The sequence below is a fragment of the Podarcis melisellensis genome (genome assembly GCF_964234715.1).
Source record: "Podarcis melisellensis genome assembly, chromosome: 3".
Classification (NCBI taxonomy): Eukaryota; Metazoa; Chordata; class Lepidosauria; order Squamata; family Lacertidae; genus Podarcis; species Podarcis melisellensis.
Window position 1 is genome coordinate 8,054,558 of NC_138530.1, and position 14,821 is coordinate 8,069,378.

At 39.4% G+C, this 14,821-nt stretch overlaps 1 long non-coding RNA gene across 1 annotated transcript; it reads right to left on the reverse strand.

Moving 5' to 3' along the window:
• Positions 1-4,052: 4,052 nt before the first annotated feature.
• On the reverse strand, positions 4,053-9,224 carry LOC309366015. Its single transcript, XR_014166399.1, has 2 exons — positions 9,155-9,224; positions 4,053-5,946 (listed from the first exon to the last, which is right to left on the reverse strand). It is a non-coding gene; the product is annotated as an uncharacterized lncRNA (long non-coding RNA).
• Between the last annotated feature and the right edge of the window lie 5,597 nt (positions 9,225-14,821).

The following is a 14,821-nucleotide window of genomic DNA, read 5'->3' on the forward strand; positions in this document are numbered from 1 at the left end:
CACCTTCCACCAGAAATTCAATGATTTTCACCCCACAATCAACCTAACAATGAATCAATCTATGCAAGAAATACATTTTTTGGACACCACTATAAAAATACAGGATGGGCGCATAGACACCACCTTATACCGTAAACCAACTGACCGACAAACATATCTACATGCCTCTAGCTACCATCCCAAACATCCCAAACAGTCCATTGTATATAGCCAGGCACTACGTTACAGCCGCATCTGTTCCAATTCTACAGACAGAGACTCTCACCTAAGAGATCTACAGCAAACCTTTTTAGAACTAAAATACCCAGCAGATGAAGTTAGACAACAGATCAACAGAGCCAGACTGATACCCAGAGAGAACTTGCTACAAGACAGACCCAAAAAAGAAAATAACAGAACACCTCTAGTCATCACATACAGCTCACAAGTTAAAACAGTACAACGCATCATCAGAGATCTACAACCTCTCCTGGACAATGACAGTTCTCTTTCTCAAGCTCTGGGAGGAAGACCTTTCATTGCCTACAGACAGCCACCCAATCTCAAACAACTCCTAACCCACAATAATACTACAACCAGACCTAACACGGACACTGGCACCAGAGCCTGCAACAAACCCAGATGCCAACTTTGCTGCCACATACACCCAGACAACACCATTACTGGCCCCAACAACATCACACATACCATCTCAGGACTATTTAATTGCTCATCGTCTAACATTGTATATGCCATCAAATGCCAACAGTGTCCTTCAGCTCTCTATATTGGACAAACAGGCCAGACCTTACGCCAAAGAATAAACGGACATAAATCGGACATCAGGAATCACAAAACAGAGAAACCAGTAGGAGAACACTTCAATCTCCCAGGACATTCTATACAAGATCTCAAAGTAGCTGTTTTACTACAAAGGAATTTCAGAAATAGACTGGAAAGAGAAGCTGCTGAATTGCAACTTATCACCAAACTTAAAACCATGGAGAAACCTGGCCTGAACAAAGACATTGGATTCTTATCTCATTATACATGACAAAGCCACTTTTCACCTTCTCACCCCTTGCTTTTTCTTGTAAGACCTATTGCAGTCGTTAAGAGTCGTCAACAGGATCATCACAGCTATCTGCCAATCACCCATTCCCACCACCCTTCTGAGTAATACCCCTCCCCACCTTCTCACTATATAGAAGGGTCTGGAAACTTCTGTTTCAGTGTATCTGAAGAAGTGTGCATGCACACGAAAGCTCATACCAAGAACTAACTTAGTTGGTCTTTAAGGTGCTACAGGAAGGATTTTTTTTTGTTTTGACTATGGCAGACCAACACGGCTACCTATCCGTATAAAGATACAGGTAAAGGTAAAAAGTAAGGGACTCCTGGATGGTTAAGTCAGGTCAAAGACAACTATGGGGTTGCGGCGCTCATCTCGCTTTCAGGCCGAGGGAGCCGGCATTTGTCCACAGGTTTCTGGGTCATGTAGCCAGCATGAGAAGACCACTTCTGGCAAGCCAGATTGTACGGAAATGCCATTTACCTTCCCACCGCAGTGGTTCCTATTTATCTACTTGCACTGACATGCTTTCAAAAGACTAGGTTGGCAGGAGCTGGGACAGAGCAACGGGGGTTCACCCTGTTGTGGGGATTCGAGCCACCAGCCTTCTGATCGGCAAGCCCATGGCGCCACTTACGTTGCTGTGATAAAGATACAAGGCTACAGTTACTAGGCAGCCTCAGACATAAATTGTGCTTTGTGTTTTAGCAACGGGTGCGGGTTCTGTGTCTCTGTGTCTGTATGTGTGTCTGTGTGTTTGTGTGTGTGGAGAAAGAAAGAAAGAGGTCAGTTACAATGGACTCTTCCCTCCCCATCCCACTGAGTACATATTCTGTTGCAATAGAGGGATCAGGTTTGGGACTGGCTTCTAAGAGGGTGGCTGTTGTGGTTCCGGAGAGTGGGAAATTCGAGGAGAAGGGAAGCTCTCATTTTGCTCTTCATTTCATCGTGGGGGGGAAAAAACTTGTGAAAATATATCAGCATTTTTCTGTTTGGGATCTTGCTTAATATACAGCACCCACCCTGCCAGAATATCTCCACGGCCTGGTCTAAATACTGAAGAGAATGTTGGCTTTTTCATGTTTTTGCGTGGCATAGTTCTTACGCTAGCAAAGTTTCGACAGAGAGCACATCTCCTGCAAATAAAAGTCGTATACTTCCTTGTACTTTCAGTGATTGTATAGAAATCTTTTACTTTTTTGTGTTTTAACTATTGTTTAAGTGTAGTATTATGCAGCCAACTGTTTACTGGTAACAGTCCACCACAGGCTAGGCGCTCCCAATTTAATTAACTTTTAATTAAGGGTAATTGGTTGTTTCTTTATTAAAAATTGATAAAATCCTGACCTGTACTGGTATTTATAATCTCTGTTCTTCACATTTAAGATGGTATGTGAGCTTTAAAAGAGCAATGGGCTTGTTAACAACAAGAAAACATGATGTTTCTAGATTCTTAATGCTTTTGCTCTTGGCAATGTCGATAAAAATCAACTCATTCTGATTTTTTTTAATGGCTTCCATTATCTTTCACATGTTGTTGTTGTTTTGTTGTTCAGACGTGTCCGACTCTTCGTGACCCCATGGACCAGAGCACGCCAGGCACTCCTGTCTTCCACTGCCTCCCGCAGTTTGGTCAAACTCATGCTGGTAGCTTCGAGAACACTGTCCAACCATCCCGTCCTCTGTTGTCCCCTTCTCCTTGAGCCCTCAATCTTTCCCAACATCAGGGTCTTTTTATATTATTATTATTATTATTATTATTATTATTATTATTATTATTATTATTATTTTATTTTCAATGCAGAATCATAACAAAGATTACAAACATTGAATCCAAAATAATACTATACAGACAAAAATCCCGGGAACATATAGAAAAAAAACAGAAAAGGAAAAGGAAACAAAAGCAAAGGAAACAAAACAAAACTAAACAAAAATGAAAAAGCACACATCAACAGAACAAAACCATATCATTACATACATAAACACAAATTGACTTCCTTCCTTTGTTCTAAGACCTCAAAAAATTTACTCTTACTGTATTGTTGTGTCTAATTAGATTACTTCCATCTTTGTGCTTTTTTACACCATTTTTCTTATTCTTTAACCCTGTAAAGCATCATTCATTACATACCAATATACTAACTCCAGAACAATGTTTTTTCATATACTCTTTAGCACAACCCCATTCTTTTAATAATTTCTGGTCCGATTGTCCCCTTATGTAAGCTGTGAGTCTTGCCAGATTTATGTATTCACAAAATTTAATTTGCCAATCTTTCACTGATGGAATTTTTCTGCCTTTCCAGTTTTTAGCTATAAGCATCCTGGCAGCTGTTGTTGCATAAAGGAATACTTTCCTTTGATTTTCAGCCTACCTTGTAGCAATCGTCACAACCTTTGTGGTATTGGTGGGTAGGTTAGGCATTGGAAAAATGTGATGTGCTGCGTCGAAGAGCTAGGTGTGGCCATCGCCTATGCCTTCAATTTTTAGGGGTATTCCGTTAAAGGCATCTGGCGGTCGTGTATTCTGTCCGATGCCTGCTTGGCGGGAGGCCATGGCACGACCCTCGGTGACATCAGGGGTGAGCCTATAGTTGGATTAGCATCAACAGGCTCCACCTACTGGTGAATAAACCCACTTGCTTCAGAAATCCAATGCCTAAGCTTTTCACTGCTGTAATCAATAAAACCTTTTCACTGCTGTAATCAATAAAGTTGTGGCCTTTCCTTGCCCATTAACCTTACATCACGTGTCCTTGTATATTCTTTCACATCGCGGGGGTCGGGTCCTCGAACCACAACATCCTGCTTTTTCATCTTGCTTGTAAGTGATTAATATGATCCATCCATCTGGGTGATTAATTGTTTGAGAATGTGTACAGTTAAACCTTAAAGCAATTACAAAAGAAAGGAAGGAAGGAAGGAAGGAAGGAAGGAAGGAAGGAAGGAAGGAAGGAAGGAAGGAAGGAAGGGAGATTTAGTAGAACAAGAAATCACATTGATTTTAAAGAAATTTATTTCAATGTTTGTTTTTATTATCAATAACATTTCATTCCTGCCCTTCACAATAATATCCTAGGAGACATTATAACAATCTTATCATACAAGCCTATACCTGTGACACTCTTCATCCAAATTAACCTTATTTTTCCCTCCCTCTTATTCTTTTACCTACAAAAGTTATTCATAATCATCATAAATCTTGAGACATGGTTCTGTGGAGAAGCAATTGTTTATAATCTTCATGTTGTGCATTGATTATTTCCTATTTTTTATAAGTTTTTCTCTGATTTTTGAAACTAGGCAGTATATATACCAGTTTTTCAAGAGTGATTTGAATCATAAAATGGATCAGTCCTGTCTCTTGAGACTGTAAAAAGGAAGGAAATAGTTATTTGCTGGTTGTTTCTCTGAATTTAGAAATCAGCATGGGCAGGCCATAGGACCTACCATAATAAATGAATGACTGCTGTTTTGTCTCTTAGCTAAATATCACCTGTTCCAGGTAGAACAATATGCTGTGCTTTCTTGTTTTCAAAACTGCTGGTTTTATCATTTTGAAAACTTCTTTTTAATTTCTCTTTTTATTGGTACACAATGGATGTTTTATGTAACCTGCTTAGGGGTTCTGATGACTTAATGGGACAGAGAATAAATAAACATGCAGTTGTCATTTGTAGCTCAAGTATAACAATATTTCTATATTTTGTTTGGTTCTGAAGCTAACTTAAAGTTAGTCAAGTGCTTCCATTAGGAAGCACTGGAAAAGTGGTTTTGCCAGTTTTCTCTGCGAGCCTCTACTTTTCTTTCTTTCCAATGACTGAAGTTTGCATTCAAAGCACTTTAAACACCTGCTGCTTTCTCTTCAGCCGAGCAAGTATTCTAGGCATCTTCAAGGTTTTCTCCACAAATTATCCACTTTTAGGTGTGTTTTATGGCTGCAGAGACTTTAAATGGGTTCTAACTGATGATCTGATTGATTGTTATACCTGTACTCCTTTCCACCTCTCAATCTTGGCCCACTGGGGAGATTAGGATGTGGTCAGCTGTGGGCTGCAGTGCGGCTTCTCAAACATTTTTTTCCTGGTAAACTTGGGGTCATTTTTTTTGTCCAAATGGTTGTCCTCTTCTAAATGCCAGTTGATGCACATGATTTACTGTTATCTATGATGTGTTTATGGACCGAATTGCACTTGCAGCTGTATCCATAAACGTCAGGTACCTTCTAAGTATGGTGTGCCTGAAAATTGCAGGTGTCCAACCAGTATACATTGCCATCTTATGAACAAGATCATCGTCAATGCCGTCAGGTATAGGTTGCATGCAATCAGGATTCTTCAGCTGTGACTTCAAGTTATTGGCCAGAAACTCTGTTGCTGGCCACAAGTACCGAGTTAGCTTTGGTTTCTTGGGAAATAAAGTTTCCTGCAGGTATTCCAAAAATATCCTAAATGAAAAAAGTCCCTCTGCAAGGAGTTCCAGGCATCCTTCCTTTTCAAATGTAGAGGGGGAGCATTTACTTTCGCTAGGGATCTCTGGGATAAGCAAATGTTCCTGAGGCAGATGACTCCAATCGGTATCACATGTGCCTCGCAGGTTACACAGCGTTTTATACAACTTGGTAGTCTTTTTTGTTAGCCAGGTAGCCAAAGGCAAGGCTTCAGGAGAGGCACCTAACTCTTTCTCAAAAGGCATGCTAGCAGCCTTAGCCTCAGCAATGATGAAAAGCATGGCAGCAGTGGCAGTGCAAAGAAGAACATTCATTGTCTTCTCCCCCGGCTTTACTCTTCCCTTTATCTCTTGCTTGTAGCTTTGTGTCTAATGGTGCTGGCTGAGTGGATGTAGCAATTCCTTATGAGGCAAGGATTTCAGTATTCACCCTACGAGGGCACCTGACAAAAATAACATGGATAAAAATACAACAGTGAATGTAGAGCAGAACAGAAATGACAACTAAAAGCAGGAGAATAAATAAGGTGTTTTTCTGTCTCTGGAGGGCGTATGCAGCCATCATGGCCATTGTTGGAGCTACTACAGTGGTATCTCGGGTTAAGAACTTAATTCATTCTGGACCTAGTATTGACATTACAGGAGCCAGTATCTAGTACTAAAAGAGTATTGGAATTCGGACAGGTAGCAGGTTTTAAGTTGAATAAGATGAAAACTAAGGTTTTAGAGAAAAACTTAACTGTGAATGAGAGAGCGAGGTTTCAGAAGGAGACAGGATTAACACTGGTTAAGAAAGTGAAATATCTGGGGGTTAATATTACTGCTAAGAATGTGAATTTATTTAAAGATAATTATGAAAAATGTTGGATGGAAGTGAAAAAGGATTTAGAAATATGGTCAAATCTGAAGCTATCACTGCTAGGCCGAATTGCTGTGATAAAAATGAATGTATTGCCAAGAATGCTGTTTTTGTTTCAAACATTGCAAATTTTGGATAAAATGGACTGTTTCAAGAAGTGGCAGAGAGATATTTCTAGATTTGTATGGCAGGGCAAGAAGCCCCAAATAAAATTCAAAATATTAACTGATGCTAAAGAAAGAGGTGGATTTGCCCTGCCAGACCTTAAACTTTATTATGAATCAGCAGCATTCTGCTGGCTGAGAGAATGGCTGCTTCTTGAAAACACAGACATTCTGGACTTAGAAGATTTCAACAATGTATTTGGGTGGCATGCATATTTGTGGTATGATAAGGTCAAAGCACATAAAGCGTTTAAAAACCATATTGTCAGGAAAGCACTGTTTAATGTCTGGACAAGATATAAGGACTTACTCGAAAATAAAACCCCAAAGTGGTTGTCACCGATGGAAGCGAAGGCTCAGAAAAAGCTCAATATGGAGGCCAAATGGCCAAAATATTGGGAAATTTTGGAACAAGAGGGAGATAGATTAAAACTGCAGAGTTTTGAAAAACTAAAAAACAAAGTGCGAGACTAGCTTCATTATTATCAAATAATGGAGGCTTACAATTTGGACAAGAAAATTGGCTGCCAGGTGGAAAAATCTAAATTGGAAACAGAACTGTTAGATCCCAAAACTAAGAACTTGTCAAGAATGTATAACTTGTTGTTGAAATGGAATACTCAGGATGAAACAGTGAAATCATCTATGATTAAATGGGCACAAGATGTTGGACATAATATTATGATGGCTGACTGGGATCGGTTATGGACCACAGGTATGAAGTTCATGGCATGTAATGCCCTAAGAGAGAATATAATGAAAATGATTTACAGGTGGTACATGACACCAGTCAAGCTTGCAAAAATATATCACTCGCCTGATAATAAATGCTGGAAATGTAAAGAGACTGAAGGTACATTCTTTCACCTTTGGTGGACATGATCAAGGATTAAGAATTTCTGGGAGATGATCTATAATGAAATGAAAAAGGTATTTAAATATACCTTTCTGAAGAAACCAGAGGCCTTTCTCCTGGGCATGGTCGGCCAATCGGTGTCCAAGAAGGACAGAACTTTTTTTATGTATGCTACAACAGCAGCAAGAATACTTATTGCAAAGTACCCGGGAAGAATGGCAGATGAAGGTGATGGACTATATGGAACTGGCGGAAATGACTGGCAGTATTCGAGACCAGGGAGAAGAGTCGGTGGAAGAAGATTGGAAGAAATTTAAAGACTATTTACAGAAACATTGTAAAATTAAGAAATGTTAGAAGGATGTTGGAATGATGTTACGTGGTTTTAGCAGAAATGTTATAAAAGATTAAGAAAAAATAGATTGTTAATTGGTGAGAATGTAAAGTTACATTATATTAAGTTAAATTATCAGGATAAAAACAAAGATGGAAAGGATTTGCTGAAATAGCTAATTGAACTAGAACACAAAAAAGGGAGGTGTGAGGAGGTCAAGGAAACAAGCAAATGAAAGATAAGTTATGGAAAGATTGATTTGTGTGTTTTTTTCTTCTAATTGTTTTTATTTTTCTGTGTTTTTGCTCTTTTTTTCTTTTCTTTTTCCTTAATTTTGTAATCTTTCAAAACCTTAATAAATATTATTTTTAAAAAAAGAACTTAATTCGTTCTGGAGGTCCATTCTTAACCTGAAACTGTTCTTAACCTGAGGTACCACTTCAGCTTATGGGGCCTCCCGCTGCTGCTGCGCGATTTCTGTTCTCATCCTGAAGCAAAGTTCTTAACCCGAGGTCCTATTTCTAGGTTAGCAGAGTCTGTAACTTGAAGCGTCTGTAACCTGAAGCATCTGTAACCCGAGGTACCACTTTATTAAATAAAATAAAGCAACTGCCTCAGGTAGCATATTTGAGAGGGGCACTGTTTTGCTTGTCTCGGGCAGTACAATGCCTTGGGCCTCCTCTAATTATTTATTGACTTATCCACCATGAGTAAGTCTAATCTTTTTCTAAATCCACCCTTGTCCATTGCTATCACTAAATCTTTTGTGACAAATTCTCCTGCGCACCTGGGACTTGGGACTAGTAGTTGCCTCAAAGCTAAAGTTACATCAAAAGAATCTACCGAGCCTAGTGAAATCAAACTCACATTGTCACACAGATAATAGCCTCCACAAACTTATACAAGGTTCTAAGCCATAACTTTTGAAACAGCAAGTCTCCTTTTGCCTGGAAACAGATTGCTAGCCGGTGAAGCTGTTCTAGCAAGGGAGTGTCGTGCTCCCCATAACCAACCCCTGTCAACAGTCTGGCTCCAGGTCTTTGAACCAGTTGAAGTTTCTGAGCACCTTCCTAAGACATTCCCACATACAGCACATTACAGTAATCCAAACGGGATGTAGGGAAGACATGTGTCACTTTGCGCAACTCAGTCATCTCAAGGAACAGGCAGAATTGGCGCACTAGCCTTAACTGCAAATCCACTCCTATCCACTGCAGAAACCTAGACAGCCATGTTCAGGGCTGCAGCCAGGAGCATGCCCAGACCGTGAACCTGTGTCTTCAGGAGAAGTATTATTCCCTCTAGCATAGGCTGAATCCCCTTTCCCTGTTCTGTGTCCTGACTGAACAAAAGCACTTCTGAGAGAAGTATTCTGCTGATTCTATTTCCCGCTTCAAGGGAAAGGATATTCGCTTCCAACCTGAGCTAGCATACTCACAATCCCAAAAAGAAAGGAAAAGATGTCTCTAATGGCCACAAAAGGTGTTTTCAGCTTTATCAAATAAGATCATAGATTCTGGAAGCTTTTGTTGGGTTTCCTTTTTATAGGCTACTTCGTGCATTTAATTGTAGTATTTCATCCTACACACACCCCTCCATTTTTCTGTTAACTGAATCCAACTTTAATAATTTCAGGAACATTCCACTCCTGTGGGTTGTTCCTTGCCTTGTTGTTCCTTGACACACCTCACTTCTTTGATAGCCTCTATCTCCCACCAATGTAGCAGATCATAGAAACCATCCTCTTTCAACTTTATTTAAATTATCAGCTCTCATTAATTAGGTTCGGTTTAAACCCAATTTCCTCTTGTTAGGAAAGCATTTTCAAAAAAAAAAAATATTTTTATTACTTTTGAACAAACATACAACAAATTGCAGTTTCCCCCTGTCCTCCTTAACAACTCCAGCTAGTTCTAGTTGTATTAGTAATTATAAAATAAAACATGAATTCAATAGCTACCAATCTAAAAAGTGCCATTCCATGGGTTCACATGTGTCTTGGATGGTTTATAAGCATGGTCATTCTTTGTTGGAAATGAAATGAAATTGAACCATGTTTTATAAAAGCTTTATAGATTCTTACATTGACAACCTTTTCATCAATTTTAAGTCCCAAGAATAAACATAGCAATCTGGATATTAGTTCGCATAACAATGCAAGTTATAAGATGCAAAATTAAGTCTCTGACCCTAATAATAGATATTATTTGAGTATTTCGTCCTCAAATACTGAAATTAGTGCCATTTTTAGATCTAAAGTAGTCAACTAAGATGTAATGTGTTCTATTTCCTGAAATATCTGCAATGAGAAAGGAACAATCAGTGGGCATTCCTACTACATGTGTAAAAATGTTGCATCAGTCTCACAGTTTCTCCAACATTCTGGAGAGGTCATTTTGTCCATTTTACTTACCAATGTGTTGTGCAGGTACTTCCTATTTTCTATAGCACAGATAGAGGTGGACCAATAGGGCTTAAATACATTTACAAAGGAGGCACTCCTTTCTCATACACGAACAGAAATAGCTCAAAAGTGATTTATTTATTTATTTTGCCACATTATTTCCAATAAAGTATCATCAATCTCTTGTCCCAAGTCTCTTTCCTGTCTTGTTTTCCACTTGGATAATTTTGCCATTGAAAGATTAGCAACACTTTATCAATTAAATAAATTAAGACTTTGCCTCTAGGGTCTGACATATACAGTATAAAACATTTTCAAAGAAAACAGTTTTCAAACATGGTTAATGACTTTGTCCCTTGTCTGCAGAATTCCATGCTATGGAAATGACTTGATGGATTAACATGCAGTTGTAGACGTTTTGAACCATTTGTTGTATAGCTATTCCAGACAAAGGAGTGCCTCCTTTGTAAATGTATTTAAGCCCTATTGGTCCACCTTTCCCCATTTTTCAAAAGGAACACTCTATCTGTGCTATAGAAAATAGGTTGACACAATAATGGTGTTACAGGAGAAGGGTTATCTGTCTCACGAATTGTTTGTTGTTATTATTAATCTCCCAACAGGACCTCTCTTACTGAATTCTACCGATTTGGATTTGACCAAGCTATTTTTGGTGATCCCTGAATTAACAGCGGCATCCTATGGAAGTGGACTGCTGCATGCTTCCACATGATGTTAAATACAGCCACACTGCCTCTTATGTACTACCAACCTTACTGTGTACTTGTGAAACATGGACCACTTATAAACGCCATCTCCAACTCCTCCAAAGATTCCATCAACGGTGTCTCCGAAAAATTTTACACATCACTTGGGAAGACAGACGAACTAATGCTAGTGTACTGGAAGAAGCAAAGATCACCAATGTTGAAGCAATGATTCTTCAACATCAACTTCGTTGGAGCAGTCATGTTGTTCGGATGCCTGATTATCATCTTCCAAAGCAACTACTCTATTCCAAACTTAAAAATGGAAAGTGAAATGCTGGTGGTCAACAAAAGAGGTTTAAAGACCATCTAAAGGCAAATCTAAAACAATGTGGTATAAACACCAACAATTGGGAAACACTGGCCTGTGAGCACTCCAGTTGCTCACAGTGTGGTGTAGTGGTTAAGAGCGGTAGTCTTGTAATCTGGGGAACCGGGTTCGAGTCTCCGCTCCTCCACATGCAGCTGCTGGGTGACCTTGGGCTAGTCACACTTCTTTGAAGTCTCTCAGCCCCACTCACCTCACAGAGTGTTTGTTGTGGGGGAGGAAGGGAAAGGAGAATGTTAGCCGCTTTGAGACTCCTGAAGGGGAGTGAAAGGCGGGATATCAAATCCAAACTCTTCTTCTTCGTCAGTTAGAGAACAACCTTTACCAAAGGTGTCATGGGCTTTGAAGATAGTCAAACTCAGGACACAAGGGAGAAACGTGTTAAGAGGAAGGCACGCTTGGCTAAACCTCACTGTGATCAATTCCCGCCCGGAAACCTATATCCCCACTGTGGAAGGATGTGTGGATCCAGAATTGGCCTCCACAGTCACTTACAGACTCCATTGTTAATACTGTGTTTATGGAAGACACTCTTACTTGGCTATGAGTGATAGCCAAAGAAGAAGTTAATATGATATTTTTATATTGTAATCTTGAACTGTTATTGGGATGTATAATTTTCCAAATAATGTTTTACCAGTTTTGTTGTTTTCCATCTTCTGTAGCTAATGATAAACCTCTAGAAATATAGGAGGTACGGCAGTACCATCATTTTTATTTTTTATTTGGCTTTTTAAATCTTTGCCCCCAACACCCACAAAGAGGATTCATGGGGGCAAAGATTTAAAAAGCCAAAGTCAAGAGTTATGATCATTTAAGTAAAGATGAAAGATCATGGTTCCTTTTTTGTGCATCGTGGTCTGAGCTATTTGCATGAGACACGAAGTATATAGTGTGTGTCAAGGGACAAATCAGGAAGGCACAGGATGGGACTGTTCCTGACATTATTATAGTTGGACTCACTTAAAAGAAAAATGGTGGGAGTAGGATGGGACCAGTACAGTTAAAGGAACTGATAAGCAGATAAAAAGGAAAGCCAAGCAGAAGGAACAGAAACTTCCAGGTACCTCTTTGGTAAACAGCCACTGACCATCTGAGACCTCCTTCTCTTTCATTTTGGGATTGTGAGTATGCTCTCTCAGGTTGCATGAGATGGAAGGAGACTGATATTTTCCGTATCAGGAGGGTGGGAGCAAATAAACTCAACAAGACACTATTCTTCTCCTTTCACTCACCCTTGGTTGGCCAACTTCTTATGAGCCTATTCAACTCATCCTCTCCTCTGCCCTTGAGGGTCTATCAGAGATCAGGAGGAAGTGGCAGGTATCCTATTCAATTCTTCATTGATTAATGCTCCACGGCAAGGAAGAAACATATTATTACACAGTGCTTTATGTGCGGAATTAAACTTTGAAAGTTCCACAGCGTTAATTTCAGGTGTCACCCTGCACAATGTATGCACTCACATGATGCGAAAGGTGGAGAAGGTGGATAGGATCATAGTATGAAGCTGAAATTGGGAAAATTCATAATTAAGACAGATAAAATGAAGGGAAATTGCACCAAAGGTGCATTTAAACTACAATTAGACTACCATAAATATCTTTATTCTAGGAACGCCTTTCTGAGAACAAGCTTAGTTTAAAATATATGTTTGCTAACAAGACAGTATTCCTTTTATATATATATATATAGAATATTTATTAAGATTTTCAATAATAATACAATGAAAAATAAAAATGAAAAATAACAAAAATACAAAAATAAAAATAATTAAAAACACACAGAATTTCCATTACTTATTTTCCTTTAACTTATTTCCCGGACCTCCTCATACCTCCCCTTTTTGTATTCCAATTCAAATTGTTAGTTCAGCAAATCCTTACCATTAAATTTTTACCTATTTCTAAACCTTTTTTTTTCATATTCTCTTAAGCATTACAGCTGGAAACCACTTAATTTCTATCCAACATCATTCTAACATTCATTAATTTTACAATATTTCTGTAAATAGTCCTTCCCGGTCTCCATGCCGGGTAGTCGATAGGAGCCAATTTCTTCCAATCTTCTTCCGCTGACTCTTTTCCCTGGTCTCGGATTCTGCCAGTCATTTCTGCCAGTCCCATATAGTCCATCAGACAGTATTCCTTTTAATAAACAAGTGCGTAACATAGTTAGCATAATAAATGTTACATAGAAAAACATGAAACTTAGGAAAATAGGTGAACCTAATAATACTTGTGGCTCACCAGGGTCTTTTAAAGTTAGAGGCAATAATGCTCTTGTGTCTTATGTTCTAAATTTATTTCCAATTAAAAAATGATAAATAATTCAAAATCAATCCAAACTATTTTAAAGAAGAAGAAGAAAAGTTCCAAAAGGTATTGGAGTGGATCGAATAATAAAGATCCGGTGGATAATAGTCATCATTTTTAAAAGTTACATAATAATCTAAATAAATTTATGTATTGAAACCTGGACCCTCTTCAGACAACTCTGGTCCTTTTCCCAACAGACAAAGGGCCTGTTGTGGGTTGTGGGGCATCCTGTGTCCTGGTTGTGGATTTCCCACATGCCTCTGGCTGGCCATTGTGAGGGAAAAGATCAAATGGGCCTTTGCTTGCCTTCAGGAGGATGCCAAGTTCCTTTGTCAATACCTTCTTTATTGGAGGACTAAGAAAAATAATGGGACGTGGGTGGCACTGTGGGTTAAACCACAGCGGCCAGGACTTGCCGATCAGAAGGTCAGCGGTTCGAATCATCGCGAAGGGGTGAGCTCCAGTTGTTTGGTCGCTGCTCCTGCCAACCTAGCAGTTCGAAAGCATGTCAAAATGCAAGTAGATAAATAGGTACCGCTCCCGCGGGAAAGTAAACACCGTTTCTGTGTGCTGCTCTGGTTCGCCAGAAGCGGCTTAATCATGCTGGCCACATGACCCGGAAGCTGTATGCCGGCTCCCTTGGCCAGTAAAGCGAGATGAGCGCCGCAACCCCAGAGTCGGCCACGATTGGACCTATTGGTCAAGACCTAATGGACTGGACCTAATGGTCACTTTACCTTTAAGAAAAATAATATACGTAGCTGGTAACCGGCATTTTGGGGCTAGGGGGAAGCAACATTGGCTTCCTAACTGTGTGATTCCTCAAAAGCTTTCCTGACAATAAACAAAGAGGCCCTAATCAGAAGACGAGAAGCTTGCTTGAAAGATTTCTCCTTGAATACACAATAGCAGGCAAGGATTGAGTTCTCCAACGTAAAGCACACAATTTGGACAAAGTAATGGCGAGATCCAGCTGACACAATTTGTTCATTCAGCCAGTGAATCAGCATTTAAAGGATTCCCGGAAAACACAGTGTTTTTAAATTCTTGTCCCTTTCTTTCTCTGTTGTTAAAGGCTTTGTCCCTCACCCTCAGGGAGTTTAGGTACGAATTGCTTTGCCTCCACAAGTGTTACCTTGGGGGGAGGGGGGAACCATAGAATTGTAGAATCAGAAGAGATCTAGTCCTATCAGAAGAGATCTAACCCATGACCCATTAGATTGTGCTCTAATGACCGAGGAAATTATTTATAAATGAATGCTATCCACTTCGTTGGCGTTTCTGTCGC